The following is a 14,730-nucleotide window of genomic DNA, read 5'->3' as shown; positions in this document are numbered from 1 at the left end:
CATCCTTGTTCAGCTGAGATTAATTCAGAAAAGCAAAGACAAATTTACGTGTATTTGCATACATATTTACATATCTACATACATATATCTTCAGATTTTAGTCTCATCCGTGTTCATGTCTTTACTCTATTGTTTTATAAACACCCTTAAAATCACCAAATGCATCCAAATATTCCTAGCCCTACCTTTTCATTGATTATTTAATACTGTTCGGATTGTGTTCACAGTTGGTGTTTTAATCACTTAGGTGATTCGTCGAACTGTACATGAGAAGATGTGAGGGGAAAACGTCTTTTTGGGGTTTTTTTAGGGCCATACCTGCGGCCCATGGGAGTTCCTGGACTAAAGGTCGAATCAGAGCTGTAGCTGCTGGTCCACACCGCAGCCACGGCAGCGCCAGATCTGAGCCACATCTGCAACCTACACCACAGCTCACAGCAATGCTGGATCCTTACGCCACTGAGCCAGGCCAGGGATTGAACCCACATCCTCACGGATACGAGTCGGGTTCATTACCGCTGAGCCATGACGGGAACTCCAGGAAAAACTTTTTAATGCTCTATCCTTACAGTTATGTATCACCCGATTTTTTCATCGTGCTTTGCAAGTTCATGTATCTAGTAGTTGTCTACACGGACAATTTCAGCTTCTGGACTCTTTCGGCCTCTAGGGCTGTACGTATCTGCATCTGGGACTGGCCGTGATCCATGAACTTGGGGTCAGGGAAAAACTGCAGCACCTGCGATGGATTCTGTTTTGGTCTTCGTTGCAGAGCTGAGTTCTGTCGGCAAAGGCACTGCCAGGTTTCAGGTTCTGAGTGATCTTTGCAAGTATTTCTGTTTCAGCAGAGCTTCCGAGCTTCATTTTTTCTTTAGGGTCAGAGATGACTCTTTGTTGTTGTTGTTTTGTCCACAATGATTTCACTGCTTCATAAATTTGCTGGCTTGTAGCATATGCCTTTTTCCCAGTGACCTTTGCAGTTATTACTAATTGAACAGGGCAGCAACAGGGCAGCAAGCCATTGCTCCTAAGGTGGCCAGTCCCGGGGCGGGGGGTGGCAGAAGCAATTTTCCTAAACCTAGAACCTCCTCTCGCAGAAACGAAGCCCACCAATGCTGAAGCTGAAATCCCTCCCATTTTTGGAAGAACGTTTCCGGGTGGATTCTTCGTATAGACACATCCACCTTTTCCAAATTGTACTGCACCTGTGCTCCTATTTTTCACAAAGACAGAAACACCCTTGCACCAGCCAAAGTAACGACCCATGGCAGTGGAGTGGACTCAAAGCCCTTGGTAAACATCCCGGCTGCTCTTCAGCGTATCTAGACCGAAGAGGTGGTTTGGTAGTTATGGGGAGCTGCTCGGGTTTCATTAGCTGCTTTTTGGCGTCCTCCTCTTTGGCCGCGTGCCCTTTTACAGATGCAACTATTAGGCCTGCTGCCATGGTTGTCCGCTCTCCCATCCTGAAAGCTGTCACATCTGTGACCCTCTCTGACCAGGGCTTCAACACGGATTTCCGAGAGCACAGCTTATAGTGTAGAATATACACTAGATCTCCAATTTAGGTCCGTCTGTAGTTTTGTTTGTCCTTTCTTTACTAAGGACGATCCAAATTGGATCGGGCGGACCATGAGGGCATGATGGAACCCAGGCTTTGGGGGAGACGTTTCTGTGATAATTTTTCAATTTCTCCTGTGGGCATTTGTCATTTCAGGGGGCCGGCCCCTTCTTCCTCCAATCACTGTGCCGTCTGCACTTTGCTAGGTCATGGGGGGCACATCGTGGGCTCCCAGCGAACATGAGTGTTTTATCAGCAGTGAAGGGCCTTTGACCTTCTCTGCAATTGTGTGAATTTTGCCCATCTCTGTGGCCATGGCCATTCTCATTCTTACTTGTGCTTTTTTTATACCTTACCCATGAAAGTATTCCATCTGCCTCTAAAAGCAACCTCGAGCCCATCCCATGAAGGTCCCTAAGGCTGTAATTTCTGTTTTGACTTCTGCTTTGACCTGATTTTGGAGAGTGTTTTTATTTTATTTTATTATTATTTTTTTGGTCGCCACATGGCAAACAGCGGTCCCGGGCCAGGGATCGGATCAGCCACAGTTGCAACCTACGGGGCGGCTGCCACAATGCCAGATCCTTTAACCCACCGTGCTGGGCTGGGTATTGAACCTGAGTCCCTCCACTGCAGAAATGCCACCGATCCCATTGCAGCACAGAGGGAACTCGTAGAAGTGTGGTTTCTGTTTGTTTGGATTTTGTTTGTTTATTTTGTTTTTGTTTTTTAGGGCCACACCCACAGCCTATGGGAGTTCACAGCATATGGTGAGTTATACCGTTTATCAAAACGAAATGACCTTCTTCGACCTGCTTATGCTTTTGCTATTGAATTTTACTTGGGTCAATATTGTTGTGACTCCTGCTTCCTTATTATTTGCACTCACTTAGTGTATATTCATCTGTACATTTTCTTTCTATCTTCTGAAAACTCTTTTTAAGGGCACTGCCCAGAAATGGCATATATTTGAATTATTTTATCCAATTTGTCTTCATAATAAAAGAATCTGTTACATTTACATTTATTATTGTAATCAAGCTAATGTAGTCCTACGTCTGTCGCTCTAGTCTATGATGGGCTGCACATGTTTCTTGCCACGTACTTTGTTTCTGTCTTGGTTTATAGAACATATACTAAGAACCCTGAAGTGCAGATATGGGAATTTTATAAGGCTTTATAGGGTGCAGTCCGATGTATAGCCATTTCCTTTTCTTTGGCTGCTTCGTCAGTGTCGATCCGTTTCCTGGCTTTTTTTCCCCTTCCGGATTCTCTCGCAGATTGTTTTCAGGATGCTTCGTCCTCTGGATGCTGTCCTACTTCTGCTGTTTCATCCCATGTTGGTGACTTCGTTCTTTCTGGCTTGTTGATTTGTTCACTTTTTAAGTCTCTGAGCAAGGCACGATTCGTTCAGGGGCCATGTTTGTAAGTGAATATGAGCAAATCAGTCATGCTGGCCAGGTGCCCTTTCTGGGATCCCCACAGAAAAGCAAATGAACTGCTCAATTCCCAGTCCAGCCCCCAGTTTCTTTAGCAGGTCTTTACCCAGAAGACTGTTCTCTGCTCCACGGAGTGGGCTTCTTGTCATTTCTTCCCTGGTTTCATCATTCGGCTTCCTCTCTCTACTCTCTGTGGCATGTCCATGTTTTCAGGGCCTTTGGGGGCATTTTATTAGAATTTGGAAGAGAATGACCTCTGGCCTCATCCACACCAGCTGGCTAACTCACCTCCCACCAACTCACCCCGTCACGTCCCAGGTAAAGCTCGTTTTCTCCAAGTTATACCTTATGTATCTGGAGATTTCAACCTAAACCCATAACCGTAAAATGATGATGGTGAATGAAGCAGGAAGGAATCACTCACCAAAGCTTAAAACCAATAACTTCATCTAGACACATCGAACGCTTGCTTTCTCAGCCTGGTCATGTTCAAATGTCCTTTGCGGCAATCAGGCCGATGTACCCAGCAGACACTGATAATCAGGACATCAGATTTTAGCTGTTCCTGTATTAAAAGATCATGTACTGGACAACCAGTGTCAGGAGACAGATGAGATGCTGGGTAGTATCATTCGTTGCGACTGTCTTGGCTGTGCAGCTCCCTGGTGGCTGATGTTGGTTGCCACCGCACACCAGGGCTGGTGTCAGCCCTCACACCTATACCATTGTGACAGCGCTGCCATAAGGGCCTTATTCATTCAGCAGACATGTACACCCTTGCACAGGTCAAGGCATCACCTTGCACAAGTAACTCTCCCGGCCCAGACTTTTCCAAATGGGGCACCAGGTGGTGAGTTACACTGAGGACATAAGAGCATCTTTCCCTTCCCGGCTGCTGTCTTCATGAGCTTTCTAACACATCCATCTAATCGAGCCTCTCCTCGTTTAAGAAACTGCGGGATCTCCCACTGCTGAGCACCGAGACCGGACTCAGGGTAGCCCTGGGAGACAGACCCTTCCCTGCCCGGCCCCCCGGCCTCTGCAGGCTCCCCACCGAGGCCAGCTTCGCTTTACCCACAGGCCTCCCTCACGATCCCCACACAGCCTTTCAATGGCTCTGCCCCCTCCTGCAGGCTGGCGCATTCAGCTGGAAGACCCACCCACCCTGCACCCTGCTCCTCCTCTTCCTGGCAAAATCCAGCTCCTCCATCAGGGCCCACAGTCTTCCCTGATGCTCCTCAGCAGGCTGCATCCACCTGTGAACCACATCAGGACCAGATCCCCCTCCCGGCGGGCGCCCTAAGCCATCATCCCATGCTCTAAATAGCATCACGGTGCAAAGACTTTGGATGACTTGCCCGTGGATTGTCCTAGGAGGCGTGTGGCATAGGACATGGGTTTGAGCCCAGACCTCGACACACGACCCAAGGAAGGTCATGCACCTTCTCCACCCAGGCTTTCCTCCTCCACCAGCAGGATGACCGTCCACAGCACCCACCTCGTTCTTCGGACCAGAGGGTCTGTAATAGGCTTCCCTACCGATCCCACAACGGAAAAGAAGGTCTGCTTTTGCTGTCGCTGTGATTGTACTTCTGCTAATCCTCCTCACCTCAGCCTCCCGGAGCCGCAGGTGTGGTGACACAGAGTCAACACCTGGAGCATGAAGGAGCACCTGTCCTGGGGAGCAGAGCCATGCTCTCTCCACGTGTCGGTGCTGGACGCTTGCAGTCATCTTTGACTCATCGTCACGCTCCTTCCCGCAGGGACTGAAGTTTGAGGCAGAAGATGTGGCTTCCAAAGAGATGGGTCTGGAACCATGGTGGCCCTCTGGCCGGCTTGGTTTTTCAAAGCTGTTCGCAAACCACACTGAACTGCTCATCCCACATCAGAGGGTTCGCCGTCCATCCCATCCCTTGCAGTTATCAGCCAGGAGCTGGCACCCACTAGGATTCCTGGTTACACCCCGGGGAGAGAGCCAATAGCAATGTCATGAAAATTCTTTTGCACCTTGATCATGTGTTTACGTCTTCCTCCAGAAATCTAGGGCGCGTTGGTAAACACAACTGGATAGAAAACCTGCTGAATTGGGACTTTCAAACTTTGCCAGTGGCTCCTTTCCCGTCTTGGAATAATGAACCAGGGACAGGCCCAGACTTCCTCTGATGATATTCAGGAAATGAATTTTGATGACCAGAATTACGTGTATCTGTGGTGTGTTTCCGATCAATGGGAGTTCTCTAGCGGCTGGAGGGGTTTTTTTTTGGGGGGGGGGTTGTTTTTTGTTTTTTTGGATTTTTTTTTTCCTGTCCTTTAAGAGCTTGTTGGAACTGGACACAGAAGAGTTGAGTCAAGTTCCTCAAGTTAGTTCTGGATGTTCAATCAACAAGTTCAAGTTCTCTGCATGACCTAAGGCTGAATCACCCACACTCTGGCTTCTGTCCAGGAGAGTAAACTTAGATATTGTAGAGTCATTACAAAATTTTTATTAAAAAGTCCATTCACCAGGAAGACTGACGGCTGACCCAGGATAACATAAGCCCTGAGATGGTTAAGGATCCCTAATATATAAAGAGCTCTTAAAAATCAATGAGAAAAAAATGGAACACCCTATTGGCAAACGTAGAAAAGACATGAGCCAGCGATTCACAGAAAAAGCTAGCCAGTTACCAAAACGAATATGAAGAGTGTCTGACCTCACTATTAATTAAAGCAATAGAAGTTGAAATAATAAAAGGCCATTTGCTTTTGTTTCTATCAAATTGACCAGGAAAATCGATGTTGGCGGCACCCAGTATCGCTGATTGTTGGTGGGAACATAAATTGGTATTATTGGTACAGGTGGGGACTACATGGGCCTACTGATCAAACCTTAAACTGGATCCTCTTGGATAACAATTACACATCTAGGAATTAATATGGCCTACAAACATACACAAGTGTACAGATGGACATACAAAAAGATATTCACTGTGGCATTCTTCTTAAAAGCCATTTTTACAAACACCCCCTGAACCTCCCAAAAGGACCAGTCCACCTGCTTTCACGAAGAAACACTCTTGAAACCTTTCATTCCACTGCGGTTTAAAACTCTCTTAAGCAGAGAACAAGAAAGAAAACCAATAAATAATTTTCAAAAAGCAAGCCTAACATTGGTTCCAAAACTTGATGAAAGCTTTAGATAAATATCTTATGCATGCCCTGGGGAAAATCCAAAATAAAATAGAAACAAACAGAATTTAGGATCGCATTATAAGAATACTGCATTAAGAACAAGCCTAGGACAATACTAGGAAATGCGTTAATATAATGTGATCATACTAATTGACTTTCAAGGGAATTAGATTGTTTCCATAGTTGGAAAGGCGTTTGACAAAATTCCTGATAACTCATTCAATAAAATAAGAATAGATGGAAATATCCCCAAAGTGACAAAATATATCCATCCATAGCCAGCCTCAGACTTAACAGGGAAACACAAAAGATATTTCCACTGAAATCAACAACAAGCCTTCTCTCCAGTGCTATTTATTTGTTCCAGAATTATTGGCAAATATAATTGGAAAAGAAATTAGACGCATAAAAATTGAAAAAGAGGAGTTCCCGTCGTGGTACAGTGGAAACGAATCTGACTGGGAACCAGGAGGTTGCGGGTTCGATCCCTGGCCTCGCTCAGAGAGTTAAGGATCCGGCATTGCCAGGAGCGGTGGTATTGGTCGCAGACACAGCTCGGACCTGGCATTGCTGTAGCTGTGGTGTAGGCCGGCGGCTATAGCGCCAATTCGACCCCTAGCCTGGGAACCTCCATATGCCTTGGGTGCAGCCCTCAAGAGACAAGACCAAAACAAACAAACAAAAAATTGAAAAAGAGATGAAGTCTTACTCTTTGCAGATAACATGCTATTTTCCCTAGAAAACCCTGAATGTTTTTTTTAAAAGCCATTACAAACAACAAAATAAAAGAGCAAGGGAACAGCCTATATTAAAAAATCAAAAGTTTCCATACACACACACACACACGCGCACACACACACACACAAAACCAAAGTTATACTGGAAGAAAAAACTCTGATTCTCAGTTAATTTTTCTGAAAAGATAAAATATTAGAAATGAGCATAATAAGATTTAAAGATGTATATGTTTAAAACCCTTTTTGAACTATTGCAGTTCTTGCTGTAGCCCAACAGGATTGGTGGTATCTCTGGAGCACTGGGAACAGGTTCAATCCCCAGCCCAGCACAGTGGGTTCAAGATCTGGCATTGCTGCAGCTGAAGGTTGACACCGTGGCTTGGATCTGATCCCTGCTGGGGGGACTCCCATATGCCGTGGAACAGTCTAAATTAATCAATGAATGAACTAATCGATATAAATGATTGAAGAACACAAAAGAAACAGTGGAAAGGTGGACCAAGTTCTAGAGGCTGATCCTCCCTAAGCTGGCTCACAAAGTTAATTTGACGTCAGTGGAAACACAAGTGACAAGGCCATGCTAACACTGGTGTGGAAAAAGGAATGAGAGAGTCGGGAAAAGCTTGACAACCAAGAGGAGCAATGAGAAGGGTTCTCTTAGCAGGTATTAAAACATATTATCAAGCATCAATCATTAAAACAGTGTGGGACCAGAAATGAACGAGGCTGGACTGAGTCATGGATACAGAAGGTTCAGATCAATTCAGGGCACACGTGGGACTTCAGTGCGGAAAAGAGAGGGCATCTCAAATCCGCCAAGAGACGGCCCACGTGTGGTGCCGGGACAGTCCAGCTACTCACTGCATGGGCCAGGAAAAATGACAAACGGACCAAAGGCTCAAAAAAGGAAAGAAAAAAATGATCCAACAAATATAAATGTCTCATGCAACTCGGCATCAAAAAAATAAACAACCCAGTCTAAAAAGGCACAGAAGAACTGAATAGACCTTTTTCCAAAGAGAGAATGTGGGTAGCCACCAGGCGTGTGAGAAGTATTTGATATCATGAATCAATCAAAACTGCCATGAGATGTCACCTCACACGTGTCAGAAAGGCAATCACTAAAAAGAATACAAATAACAGGTGTCACTGAGGATGTGGAGAAAGGGGACCCTCCGATACTGTTGGTGGGGATGAAAATTGATGCAGCTGCGGTGGAGAACGATATGGGATTTTCTCAAAAAAATTGAAAACAGAGATACCACATGACCCAGCAATTCCAGTCCTGGGTACATACCCCCCAACAACAAAACCACTAATTAGAAAAGATACGTGCACCCCAATGCTCACAGCAGCGTTATTTACAATAGCTAAGATATGGAAGCAGCCTAGGTATCTGCCAATAGACGGATGGATAAAGAAGTTATGGCATATTACATATACCACATATATACTGTGGCATGGAATACTACTCAGCCATAAAAAAGAACAAAATTTTGCCGTTTACCGCTGCAAGGATGGACTTGGAGGGCCTTCTGCTAAGTGACATATGTCAGACGGGGAAAGACAAATATGGTATGCTATCACTTACATGTGGAATCTAAAAAAATATACAACAAACTAGTGAATAAAACAGAAAAGAAAACAGACTCGCAGATATAGAGAACAAACCAGTGGTTACCAGTGTGGAGAGGGAAGAGGAAGGAGCAATACGGGGCTAGGGGAAAAAAGGGTTATTACAGAATATGATGAAATTATGTCTGTGAAAAACACCATGAAAGTGCTAGGAAAAAAAACATGAAGGATGCCTTTGTATGATGCGGGAGGACCTTTCATTATTTTAATCTATGACAAAAAAATATAAAAAGGATTTAAAAATTCAGGTGCATAAAATGTGTAGACATCTCACAGAATGACAAGTGGGAAGACACTGCCAGCCTACTTTTGTCACATTCAGACATAACTTCTCGCTCCAAAAGATAAAGTTCACTTACCCTATCTCCCTACCACCTCCTCGTAGAGTAAAATTGAATTTCATTTCCTCTATGAGACACACTTTTACTTAATTAATTGTCATAAGATTGTGACAGGCTTTTGGAATTTATTTCCTTTTTCACAGCTGCGCACCTGCCGCCTACGGAAGTTCCCAGGCTAGGGGTCGAATCAGAGCTGCAGCTGCCAGCCTACACCACAGCCACAGCAATGCGGGATCTGAGCTGCACCTGCAACCTAAGCTGAAGCTCGCAGCAACACTGGGTCCTTAACCCACTGAGCGAGGCCAGGGATCGAACCCACATCCTCATGAATGCTAGTCGCGTTCTTAACCTGCTAGGTCACAATGGGGACTCCGGAGTTTTAGAGCCAGAAGAAACATTAATTGGGGTCCTCTAAGGTGACCCCATCCAATTACGCTGATGGGAAGCGTTTGGGGCTGAATTGTGTACCACCCCCTGCCCCCGAATAAAACTCATATTTTGAGGCGCTGATGCCCAGTGTCTCAGAAGGGAGGTGAATTTGGAGAAGGGACTTTACAGAGGTGACTGAGGTAAAATGAGGTCACGAGGAGGGGCCCCAAGCCGCAAGAGAAGGACCATGCCCCCCTCCGGCACCGTCGCGCTGCCCCAGATCCCAGGAAACAAGGAAGGACCCATTTTCCGGGGGCTTCAGCACACGGCATTTCTCACCCTGAAAAACTCTCCCAAAGCAGTGGTGTTCTTCTGGGTGCTTTTTCTTCTTTGCACCATTTTGGATGCTCAAGTATGTGGAGGAAGTATAAGCCTTATGTTCCAGATTCATTTATACTGAAATCATCAAAATGCTTTCTGTCTGAAGGGATTTGGGGTCTTCATTTTACAGACCCACCCGAGCCTTTTTGCTTGGAATCACGTTTTGGCAGCTGCACGTGAATTCAGATGACCTTCCCCCGCTCCGGTACCCTGTCCTGTTTCATTGTGAGAACATTCAAAATCCAGAGAAGTGCTGCATTTGGACGAATGATTTTTCCTCTCGTCACCTACTGCAACATCCGGAGGGAGCTGCGATGCGGGGGGGCCCAGCCGTTCCCCCACCCCCACCCCCAGCCTGGAGGGGCTTAATTGGGCTGGGGCTGCGTCTGTGGTACCAGGATCCTGGTGTCTCCCGGGGGGCCCGCAGGACCCTTCACTGGGAGGAAGGGTCCCCTCACTCCTAGTTTGAGAAACTCCCTGGTGTCTGGCCCCGTGCTTCTCAAATACGGCTGCATCTCAGCATCGCCTGGAAGCTTTACATGGATCCAGATGGATTCAGCTGCCGGTGTGTGGCCTTGGATTTTCAAGGCTGCACCTACCTCACAGCCAGGTGAGAGCTGCCTGCTCATCCCAGGTTGCACACCGAGACCCTGATGGAGGCGTGAACACGGCTTCCATGCACGAGGCCCGGGCAGCTGCGGGAAAGTGGCCGATGTCACGTCTTCCAGACCACCCCTCCCCCACACTCTGCCGTGGTGCCCGGGCCTCCACCCCTGCCCCAGCCCTGGGGCCCCTGAGCACCTCTTTAAGCTTCTTCTCCGCAGCTGGATTTTGGACCCTTTGCCTCCCCCACTCAATGTAAACTCCCAGAGGCGGGGACCATGTCTCTAAGACGTTGGTTCTCCTGGGGCCCATCCAGGGGACAGCACGGGGACGTGGTCCCCAGGGCAGGAATGAGACCCATTGCCAATTCCAGAGATCTGGGAGAGCCATCAAAAGTCATAAAAAGAGGGTGACATCGCTGTGAGTGACTGCCAAGGGGCGAATGGGGAAACCTGGGCCATATCTAGCCTGGGGCCAGGCACACCTGCCACAGGCACCTGTGACTCTTAGTGGTCAAACTGCCCTGACAGGTGGCCTGACCACCAAAAAAAGGAGGAATTGATTCCCTACCGGCAGAAGCCAAAGGTTCCCCCTCACTGTTGCTTATCAACTGGACATTTCAGTCCCACGTTCCTTCATCCTGCTGGAAGCCCTCCCACGGCTGCGAGGGAGCTTCGAGACCGCAAGGCCAAGGGCACTTCCTGCCTTCTCACCTCTGCTCACCCGATGCGAGCCCCTTCCCCACCCCCAGCCCCGCCTGCTCCTTCTCCGCTTCTCCCGCAAGGCCCAAGCTGGTGACACTCATCCCTAACCCTCTCGGGGACACCTGCACGCGCTCACAAGCGCGCACACACGTGCACAAGCAAAACACACCGTGGCCTCCTTCCAGAAGATATCAGGGCCCTGGCAGCAGCAAAGGCCAGCTCCGGTCCCCTTGGCCGTGTCCACGGCCATCTCCCTGTCCCTCCAGAGGATGGCCACCGCGGGGCATCGCCCATGAGCACCAGTGAGTCTGGCACCGCCCTCCCCCATGGCAGCGAGAGCTCCTGAAGGGCAGCGAAGGTCTTGCTTGTTCCCAGACCCCATGGCCAAGACCAGGCCAGCATCTCAACCTCAGGATGTGGGGACCAAGGGAGGAGTGACCGGCACCTGTCAAGTCCCGCCTGACACTCCGGGACCCGGAGTCGTCCTCCCATCCCCCACCAGCCCCAGGGTCCTGCCAGTTGTGGGCCACGGGGCATTCTGGCCACCGCACAGGGCCTCTGGGCACCACTGACTCAGTCTTAACTGGTTCATCCCAGATTTTTCCCTTCGACAACAGCGAGTGGACTGTAATGTGTCCCAGACCTGGCCACCACCGGCTCCTAGGGAGGCAGCAAGCTGGCCCTGCCCAGTGACACCCCGACTCAGGGCCCCTGAGGTGAGGGAGGCTGCGAGGGGGCCAGGCCACTCCAGCAATGTTTTAAATGCTGCCCCCAGAGGCCAGGGACTGGGCCTGGCTCCGCTTCTGGCTCCGCTTCTGGGTCTCCCTCTGCGGCCACGGCAGGAAGAGGCCGAGGGGCAACGAGGACCTGTCCGGTTGTCCCCACGATGAGTCCCCAGTGACGACGTGACACAGGAGGGGCTGATAGCAGCAGGGCTGCCCAGAGTCACCCCAGTTTCTGCTGCTGCCTCAGATTCAGGCTGGGGCCACCCAGTCGGACCCCAGGCCCCCGCACCTGACCCTGCCCACCCCGAGGACAGGGTTTTGCTTTGCGTGGAAATCCAGGCAGGTAGAAAGCCTGCGGGGGAAGGGGACAGCCCACCTCTGAGCCCCGAAGCCCTGCTGGTGGGGGAGGGGAGGCCCGGGAGCCCTTACGTTCTCTGCTCCTGCGGGCCGACCCCCACATCCTCTGTGCCCCAGGAGCAGCAACCCTCCAAAGGGCAGCTCCAGCCCCAGCCCGCAGCCTCCAGGAGCAGGACTGACCACCTTGTCTGCTGGGCTGCAGCAACAAAGTCCCACGAAGAAGGGAACCTAAACAGCCCTACCGACTATCCCCCGTCCTGGAGGCTGGCGTCCGAGCCCCAGGGGTGAGCAGGGCTGGTCCCTCCCGAGGCCTCTCTCCTGGGCGTGTAGACGGCCATCTGCTCCCCGTGTCCTCAGAGGGCCATCCCTCTGTGTGTGTCTGGGTCCCGACCTCCTCTTCCTCTAAGGACCCCAGTCCCGTGGGGCTAGGGCCCCACCCAGGGACCTCTTCTTGATCATCTGTAAAGACTGTTCCGAATAAGGCCGCGCTCGCAGGAACGGGGGCGAGGACTCTGACACTTTTGGGGGACACCTGTCCCTAACACAGGACAAGGGAGATGGACTCCGTGTGGCCCTGGCCTCCAGACCAAGCGACGCTTCGGTCTCCGGGGGAAGCCAGACCCGTCAGAGGATGCTCCCAGGGCTTGTGCACCTCGGGGTGGGGGGGATTACGTGGAATTCTTCCTCTTGTCTCACAGTGGCTCCAGGCAGAGGCACCAGGATGCCAAGCGTGCAGCGCCGACAGCGCCATGCCAGCTGGTCAAATGATTGTTATGTTTGAGGGCTATCACGACGCAGCTGCGGCTCTGTTCAGAAAAGACATGGCTGTGAGCCAGTATAATACCGAGACCTGGCATATATACAGGTGCCACCCAGGTGCAAGCACCTGGTGCTGGTGCCCAATGCACATGCAGGTGTGTGCTGAGCCCTGGCTTGATGGAGAGCTCCCCCCAGGACGCGACCAGGGAGACAGAACCCCTTCCACCTGTCACTCAAGTCCCAGAGTCCCAACACGCAGCTTCCCAGGCCCCTGGCAAGGAGCTTCAGAAAGAAGGATGGTGTCACCAGCAGCGCAGCCCTCCTCGCCCCTGCATTAGGCTGGGGACTGGCCCAGTCCGTCAGTGGCCCCAATATCAAACCTGGGAATCTCTGGCCAATGGGTAGTCCTTCCCCCCACCTCTGAGGGCCACGGCCAGCCAGGGAGGTGTTCACAGGTGGTCTGTCCCTTCCGTTCTGCCCCGCCACGTGGAAGGGAAGGAGACGGCATATTAGGGGTACGGGGGAGGGGCTAAGGGAAGACGCCTGCACCCACCTGGTCAAGCCTGTGGACCGCCCTCCACTCTGAACTCTCCCAGAGCTCACCCAGTACAAGAAGGCAGGGGGGAGAGCACAGCCCCTCTGCCCAGAGAGCTGCGATGGCCTCCTGGACTCCAGGCCCCAGAGCCAGAGCCCTTCGGGACTGGCAGGTGGGGAAGTGGCCCTAGAGTGTTCCCACCCCAGGTTTGGTCAGGCAGCTGTGTTCTCCTTCGAGAGGAAAAGGACCAAGGACTTGTCTCCTGGAGGCAGAGGAGAGGAAGACCCTGAGGTGGTGGAGAAGGGAGGGCGGCAGCCACCTCTGAGACGGCCCCGTGGCCTCCCGGCTGCTTAGGGATGCCGGCTGCTGTGTTGTGTGGATGCTCAAGCAGCCGGTGGAGCAGTCCACCCGGTGAGGTGCCGTGGCTCCTGGAAGCAGTTCCTCCAGCCCCAGCCGAGCCTTCGGATGAGGCAGCTCCAGCCAACACCTCAATGACCACCTCCTGAGAGACCCTAAGCCAGGGCCACTGCTCTAAGCCAGAGCTGCTCCCCACTTCCTAACCCTCAGAAACTGGGTGACATCATGAAGGTTTACGGCTGCTTTTAGGCACTAAGTCTGAGGGGTGATTTGTCTCAAGGCACTAGGTCGCCGATACACCAACCAGGCTTACAGCCTCAGGATCAAGGGGCGACGTCGGGAGGCTGGGAGGCCATAGCAAGCTCAGGTGGCAGCCCAGGATCCTAGCCAGGAGGTGGGCACCAACACCCACGGTCCCCAGTGGAAGCTAGAGTTTAAAAAGATGGGCCTAAAGCAGGGCAAAATGGCCCAAGAGACAGAGAGCAGTGGCTGGGCCATCTGGTCCCTCCTTTACTGCCTGCTGGCATGGGGGAGGCTGGTGAGTGGGCCAGGACTTGGGTGTCAGCCCCGGTTTAATTCTCCCTCCCACACCAAGATACATTTTACAGCCAGCTCTTACCAAGATGCTGGCTCACTCCAGCTGGGTACCTGAAAACAAATCCCGTTTCCCAGAGTTGAAAACGGAGACTAACATGCCCCCCAGTGTTCACGGCAGCTCCTATATCACAGCCAAGACGTGCAAACACCCTAAATGCCCATCGACAGAGGAGTGGATTGAGAAGCTGTGGTCCATATACACGATGGAATATTACTCAGCCATTAAAAGGAAAGAAATAATGGCCTTTGCGGCAACGTGAATGGACCTAGAAATGACCACGCTAAGGGAAGCCAGTCAGACAGTGAGACACCAGCCTCCAAGGCTCTCACTGACATGTGGCATCTAAAAAAAGGACACAGTGAACTTTTTGCAGAACAGATACTGACTCACAGACTTTGAAAAACGTATGGTTTCCAAAGGAGACAGGTTGGGGGGTGGGGAGATGCACTGGGGGTTTGGGA

The 14,730-nt window shown here is 50.6% G+C and overlaps 1 pseudogene; it reads right to left on the bottom strand.

Annotated features, from left to right (window-relative positions):
• Positions 1 to 628: 628 nt before the first annotated feature.
• LOC100519465 (MICOS complex subunit MIC27 pseudogene) lies at positions 629 to 11,266 on the bottom strand (annotated as a pseudogene).
• Between the last annotated feature and the right edge of the window lie 3,464 nt (positions 11,267 to 14,730).

The sequence above is a fragment of the Sus scrofa genome, chromosome 2 (genome assembly GCF_054392235.1).
Source record: "Sus scrofa isolate SSC_HxYL_T2T_F1_AM1 chromosome 2, Sscrofa_HxYL_maternal_Yorkshire_Landrace_v2.0, whole genome shotgun sequence".
Lineage (NCBI taxonomy): Eukaryota > Metazoa > Chordata > Mammalia > Artiodactyla > Suidae > Sus > Sus scrofa.
The sequence above is the reverse complement of the archived record's forward strand: the minus strand, read 5'-3'. Positions and strand labels throughout refer to the sequence as shown.